Source organism: Bidens hawaiensis, unplaced genomic scaffold, assembly GCF_021521415.1.
Source record: "Bidens hawaiensis isolate Kalapana, Puna unplaced genomic scaffold, B.hawaiensis_p1.1 tig00419396_1, whole genome shotgun sequence".
In the NCBI taxonomy this organism is placed as follows: Eukaryota; Viridiplantae; Streptophyta; class Magnoliopsida; order Asterales; family Asteraceae; genus Bidens; species Bidens hawaiensis.
Window position 1 is genome coordinate 1456313 of NW_027504847.1, and position 7135 is coordinate 1463447.

At 40.8% G+C, this 7135-nt stretch overlaps 1 pseudogene; it reads right to left on the minus strand.

Annotated features, from left to right (window-relative positions):
* Positions 1-5452: 5452 nt before the first annotated feature.
* On the minus strand, positions 5453-6791 carry LOC143608662 (F-box/LRR-repeat protein 14 pseudogene; annotated as a pseudogene).
* Between the last annotated feature and the right edge of the window lie 344 nt (positions 6792-7135).

Consider the following 7135-nt stretch of genomic DNA (forward strand, 5'->3'; position numbering starts at 1 on the left):
TTATATGGATAATGTGAAATATATGAATGATTGCTTGATGGTACGTGAACGATCTTCGGATATTGCACGTACTGTCAGGTTGTAGCGCTAAGAATAAGGTAAGTATGTTATGTATGTTTATGTGTATGAACATGATAGAGATAATAGAAGAAAGAAATGATAACGTATGGTTGTATGGTTACGAAGAGGGTATCGAGCCCTAGTAATACTCGAGGAATGTAGGGCGTAATGCTCTTTATAACGTAAGATATGAAAGTAAGATAATACAAAAGAAAGTGAGAAAGTATGAACGAAAGGATATAATTTTATGTGTATGCCGTGTATGGTATATGTGATCGATACGATTGATTGCTTGACGGTACGTGAACGATCTTCGGATATTGCACGTATCGTCAAGGGAAGTGACTAGCTCCTTACATGGATATTAAATAATATAGTAAAGTGTTCCTTTTATGGAAGGTATAGTGTTCCTTTTATGGAAGGTATAGTGTTCCTTTTATGGAAGGTATGGTGTTCCTCCTATGGAAATTATATATGGTAGGGTAATGGTAATGGTTCTTTTAATGAATATTACGTGACGATCCTCCTATGAATATTTATACAAGGTTAAGGTAGTAATATGTGTCTTCGGATACGGGAAGTAATATATGGGAATAAATTGTATGATACCTGATTAACTAGAACTCACTCAGCGTAGCTGACTTTTAGTATGCACGCAGGTGAGCCGATTACAGAGCTAGCAAGAGGATGACGCATGGCATGGATTGAACGGCTGGCATCTGAAGAAAGAAGTAAAGATGTTTTGAATATAAAGTTTTGTGTTATGGTATCAAAGAAAAGATTTAATGTTTTGTAACAAATGATTGATGTTTTATATTCCGCGAAAAGTTTTAATAAACTCTGATTTGAAGGACTGTGTTTATGAGTAAATCCGACGCTAAAGTAGGGCCACCGGGTTCGGGGCCTTACAAGTTGGTATCAGAGCATAAGTTCGAGAGATTTAAGCATCCTACATGCTTAGACTCGAACAGAGAATGGGATTTAAGTAAGAAAAGAAAGAAGATGCCAGTTCAAGAATGCCATGTGTCGCTCAAGCAAAAATCAGTAAAGGTAAGGTGTATGATTAAATGATATATGTTAATGAGAAAGAAAAGATACGTGAACGATAAGGATATAAGTAATTGATTGTTTGATTTGACTAACTGCTTAAGTAGAACCAGCACAAATAGACTCATAAAGGGAAGCGAATAGGACACGGAAAGCAACGTGATCAGCTAGTCACAGCTGGCCACTGTTACTACCTGTTAGCCTTGCTATCCTTGTACTAAATAGTTCCTTGAGTGATGATGTTTGTGTTGTCCCTTTAAGAATACTGATGGTTGGAGCTGGAGAAGTTGTGGGAACTGGGGGTCGCACTGGACGTCGTGGCAGGCCTCGTCTTGTCCGGCAACCCTCGGTAGAAGAAGCTTCCCACACCGAAGATGAAGGGAGCGCCGCTGGAGGAGACCAGAACAACAACGAAGAAGTTCAACTTAGCCCTGCAGTTCAAGCAGCCATTGTTCAAGCTGTAGTTGCTGCTGTGAAGAACCTGAATCCCGAAGGATCTGCTGGAAGCCGTGAACGAACCGTTGAAGGGGCAGGTGGTAATAATAGAAAGGATGACGAGAGGGAAAGGGGTGACTCGAGTGAGGTAAAGTCGGTGAAAGATGATGATAGGAAGAGGGGCCGAGGCGGTTGCAACTATAAGTCCTTCAAAGGTTGTGACCCGCCTAAGCTGACTGGTTTAGGAGACGCAATCGCTACTCTTCAGTGGATAACCGCCATGGATAAGGTTATCCGCATTAGCGAGTGCCGTCCTGACCAAGCTGTCGGTTATGCCACTCAATCTTTGTAAGATGAGGCTATGTACTGGTGGGAGAGTGTGGAGCAGAGGAAGACCCGTGAAGAGATCAAGGCGATGAGTTGGAATGACCTAAAGGGCATGGTGATGAAGAGGTTCTGCGCTGATACAGAAGTTGAAAGAGTGGAGATGAAGTTTCTGAATTTGAAAGCGGGAGGGATGACACAACGGGAGTATACTACTGAATTCAACCGCATGTATAGGTTGGTACCTGACATGGTGAACACCGAAGCTAAAAGGATCAAGTGTTACGTAAGGGGACTTCCGCGGAATGTTCGCACTTTGGTTAAGTCTAGTAAGCCCGCAACATTTGACTCGGCCGTGGAATTGGCCGAGATGATTTATGAGGACCTTGCCAACTGTGAAGGGGAGAAGATGGAACCGAAGAAAAAGAACCCAACCCCAGAACCAGAGGAAGCCAATGAGGTGGATCCACGCAAAAAGAAGGCAAGGCAAGAGGGGTTCACTGCTTGTGAAAAATGTGGGAAGAGACACCCCGGAGAGTGCAGAAAGAGATTAGGTGTTTGCTACAGGTGTGGATGAGTAGGACATTCCTCTTGGGAATGTAATGATTACCATAGGTGTCACAGCTGTGGAGGACGTGGGCACCTAGCAAGGGATTGCAAGAAGCCATAGGGAGGACATGAAGGAGAGAAGAGTGCTTGAGGTTTAACAGATTCCTCCGTATGCTTAGAGAAGCCATTCAAGAAGGCTAGATGCTAGCCATAAGTATTAAATCTATGTGTAACTTATTGATGACTCGATGCGTGTTGATTTATGTTGAAATTTAGACTGGTGTTTATTAATTATGGTACGAATTGTCTGAATGCATGTTAGTCATGATAAATTGACGTGTTGTGATAGAGTGTCGACTTAGGCTTTAGCACTAATATGATATAAGACAAAGCCTCTTAAAGATCGAAACGAGACTTGGTACATTGAGGGCCTCATGGACAAGCTACCTTAAATAGCTAATACACATGACCACCATTCGATGACTGCAAAGTCGGAAGTAAGAAGGGTAACTCAGAAAACGAAGGCGATTCAATAAAGCGTGTAAATATAAGAAGTTTTCCTTTTATAGGGAATAAGTTAGGTTTCGGGGACGAAACCTCTTTAAGGAGGGAAGACTTGTAACATCCCGAAAATTCCAAAATAATATTAATTATATTACTTAATAATAGAGGGAAAGTTACTCGGGTTATCAGGAAATAAATAAAAGAATAGAGGTTGGTATGGGTCGGGCTAGTGTCGGGTAATGGACGTGGGTCTTGGACGTGGATTAATTGAGATGGGTTAAATGAGAATGGGATTTCAGGGATATAAATACCCCCAAAATCCCAAAATATCTTCATTTTCACCAAACTCCCTAACACCCCAAAAACACACACACACCACACACCTACCGCCGCCGGCCGGCCGAGCCAAGGGAAGAGTCGGGCAGGTCCGAGAGAGAGAGATTAGTGTACTAGCAAGTAAACGAGATCCAAACAAGCCCAAAAAGGTATGATTCTCGACCTTTAAGGTTTAAAGATCCAAGCTTTTTAGTGTATAAGCGACCGAAGATGGTCGGGAAGCGTAGTGGGTGATATTGAACCATAGCAAGGGCGTTAAAAACGCTCAAAATGCTGGAAAGAAACCGAACAGCGGCTGTCTGGGTAACTTCGCCTGCATCTGGGCAACTTCGCCTTCAACGCGATGAACTTCGCCTGCAAGCTAAGTTCGCCTGATGAACTTCGCCTGCAAGCTAAGTTCGCCTAATGGCAACTTCGCTGTAAAGTTAAGTTCGCCTAACTGGTAACTTCGTCTGAGGCCAAGTTCGCCTGATGACAACTTTGCCTGAAGCCAAGTTCGCCTGATGGCAACTTCGCTGTAAAGCTAAGTTCGCCTAGCTGGTAACTTCGCCTACAGCTAAGTTCGCCTAAGGTTAACTTCGCCTAGAGCTAAGTTTGATTAGAAAATAAATTAAAAAGCGATAAGTTAAGTAAGCTGCTACTAGGCCACCAGATTAGATCAGGCGAGTATTGATACGTGTAACTTGTACAGTCAGCCGAGCTCAGATAGAGAAGGGATTTACAGCTATCAGAAAAAGAAGCAGAATTCAGGTGAGTTTCTAGCCCCATTTATGTGTTACGTTTTCGGGGCTGTGTGCATACTCAATATGTTTGTTAATACACTTATCCTAAGAGATAAGTGTATGCCTTATATGGATAATGTGAAACATATGAATGATTGCTTGATGGTACGTGAACGATCTTCGGATATTGCACGTACTGTCAGGTTGTAGCGCTAAGAATAAGGTAAGTATGTTATGTATGTTTATGTGTATGAACTTGATAGAGATAATAGAAGAAAGAAATGATAACGTATGGTTGTATGGTTACGAAGAGGGTATCGAGCCCTAGTAATACTCGAGGAATATAGGGCGTAATGCTCTTTATAACGTAAGATATGAAAGTAAGATAATACAAAAGAAAGTGAGAAAGTATGAACGAAAGGATATAATTTTATGTGTATGCCGTGTATGGTATATGTGATCGATACGATTGATTGCTTGACGGTACGTGAACGATCTTCGGATATTGCACGTATCGTCAAGGGAAGTGACTAGCTCCTTACATGGATATTAAATAATATAGTAAAGTGTTCCTTTTATGGAAGGTATAGTGTTCCTTTTATGGAAGGTATAGTGTTCCTCCTATGGAAATTATATATGGTAGGGTAATGGTAATGGTTCTTTTAATGAATATTACGTGACGATCCTCCTATGGATATTTATACAAGGTTAAGGTAGTAATATGTGTCTTCGGATACGGGAAGTAATATATGGGAATAAATTGTATGATACCTGATTAACTAGAACTCACTCAGCGTAGCTGACTTTTAGTATGCACGCAGGTGAGCCGATTACAGAGCTAGCAAGAGAATGACGCATGGCATGGATTGAACGGCTGGCATCTGAAGAAAGAAGTAAAGATGTTTTGAATATAAAGTTTTGTGTTATGGTATCAAAGAAAAGATTTAATGTTTTGTAAAAAATGATTGATGTTTTATATTTCGCGAAAAGTTTTAATAAACTCTGATTTGAAGGACTGTGTTTATGAGTAAATCCGACGCTAAAGTAAGGCTACCGGGTTCGGGGCCTTACATCAAGATACTTCAGAAACAATAACATAACGCCCAATCAGGCCTGATAAGGAAATGGAAAATACGGGTAAAGAACCTGTCACAAGAAGAAAGATCGGATATAGTAACGATGACAATTCTAAACTATCAGATCCTCTATTCATCATGTATTCTCGGAAAACTTTAGATGGGCGCATAATGCTATCAAAAGTTAAACATGATGATCGACGTATCGCTAAGATGATACCTTTAAGTTGCAATATTACTTGTCCATAATGTTACCAAAAGTTCATTAACCCAAAATATTAAGATAAAGTCTTATACAACCTCCTAAAGTAATAGTTGCACACACCAAAAAGTCAGAACCACAAATTAAACAATTCACAAATCTAAGACATTGGATACATCCAAGGGACCATGACATAGCTAGCTATAAGACAGAGACTTAGCAGCACCTTTGACGCCAATCAACGACACTTGAGGGCAATCTTTCACGAGAAGCTGTCTAAGTTTGCACGAACCGATTAGTGGCTTGAAACCTTCATCACTTATCTCTTTGCATCTTATAACTTCCAAAGCCTGGAGATGTTCACAACCACAAAGAGCTTCCAATCCAGTATTATTAAAACAAAAAACACCGTCAAGATGCAAGCTTTTCACCGGGCACATTTTAACCAAACTTAAAATCCCTTCTAGAGAAAATGAAGGCAATAAAGAAAACGCTCCGTTGGAGAAAGATATTGATACTGACTCGAGTCGTGTGCAGTTTTGTGCCAACTACATTAAACTATCGTCGGTGAGTCTTACTGGGTTGTCCCTTGGAAGTGAGGAATCTGAAGGGACTGTTATTGCAAAGACTCGTAGATTTTTCGAGTTTTGGGCAAGCCCGATGATGTCACGATCCCGTGCTCCTACACACGTCTAAATGAATTTTCTCTATGTTTTTGCATCTGTTTAACATACAAGCTAGTCCTGTTCCCGGCCTTATGATTCAATTGGTTAGGCTAAGTTCCACGACGTTTTCACATGTGACCTCTTCATTTTCCCATTTCTTAGCCATTGCCTCCTCAATAACCGGACTGTACGTGCAGTTCGGATCAGGCTCAAACTGCAAACGTTTTATATTTTGCCAAGCGGCTGATAGTAAAAGGAGATGACTTTCCTTAATACCCTTGCAATTCCTGATGCAAAGATCATGAACCGTTTCTTGCCATCCAAGACACCCAAGCCAGCCAAAGTTACTAATATTTGCACAACCAACAAGATGGAGTCGTTTTAAGTTTTTGCAGAACGTAGCGATGTAAAGTAATCCAGAACCGTTGATTCTTGGGGTGAAGTTTAGTTTTAAAGCAGAAAGGTTGGAGCATAAAGCTAAGTATCTAAGGCCTGCATCAGTTATGAAAGTGCAATCACTTAAGGTGAGGTCGGTTAAAAACGGGCAGATGTTGGGGAGTATGGAAAGACCCGGGTCTTCTAATTGTTTTCCTGATACCGGTGTCCACCCGGAATACGTAACTTCAATTTCATTTAAGTTTCGGAACCTGTGACATAAAGATGTCAATGCCTCATTTGCAGGGCTTAAGCCACAGCCAACACGAAGGTGTTTTCTTTGTTCGTTATCTATGTTATAGAACCGTTTACAAGCCAACGATATGGAATTTCGATCATTTGTTTTATCGATTCTGCTGAAAATCTCCCAAATGAGTTGATTTGGGAAGTTATCCATAAGGACCTTGTTTTCCTTGGAAAGAGACATTAATACCTGAAGTGACAAAAAACAAATTAATAAAAATCTAAAAAAGAACTACAATGCGTGGATTAAAAAAGCGTGAGGACGGCGTATAACAAAATGCGAGGCACGATGCAAGAGCTATTATATCATGCATCATATATTTACCCTCCTTGGGTACCCAATTTCGATTACCCCAACAGAGTTTTATGCTAAAAATCGATTATGTGATCCATTTGTGACAACCCAAACCCCCATTAAGTTTAATACATATAAGCAGGCAGGTCTGTCCGAGACCAAAATTCGACGACCCCAATCTCTAGCCTCAAGGCTCGTTTAATCCTTCTTTCCTAAATGAGACAACTTACCTAAGAACAAAT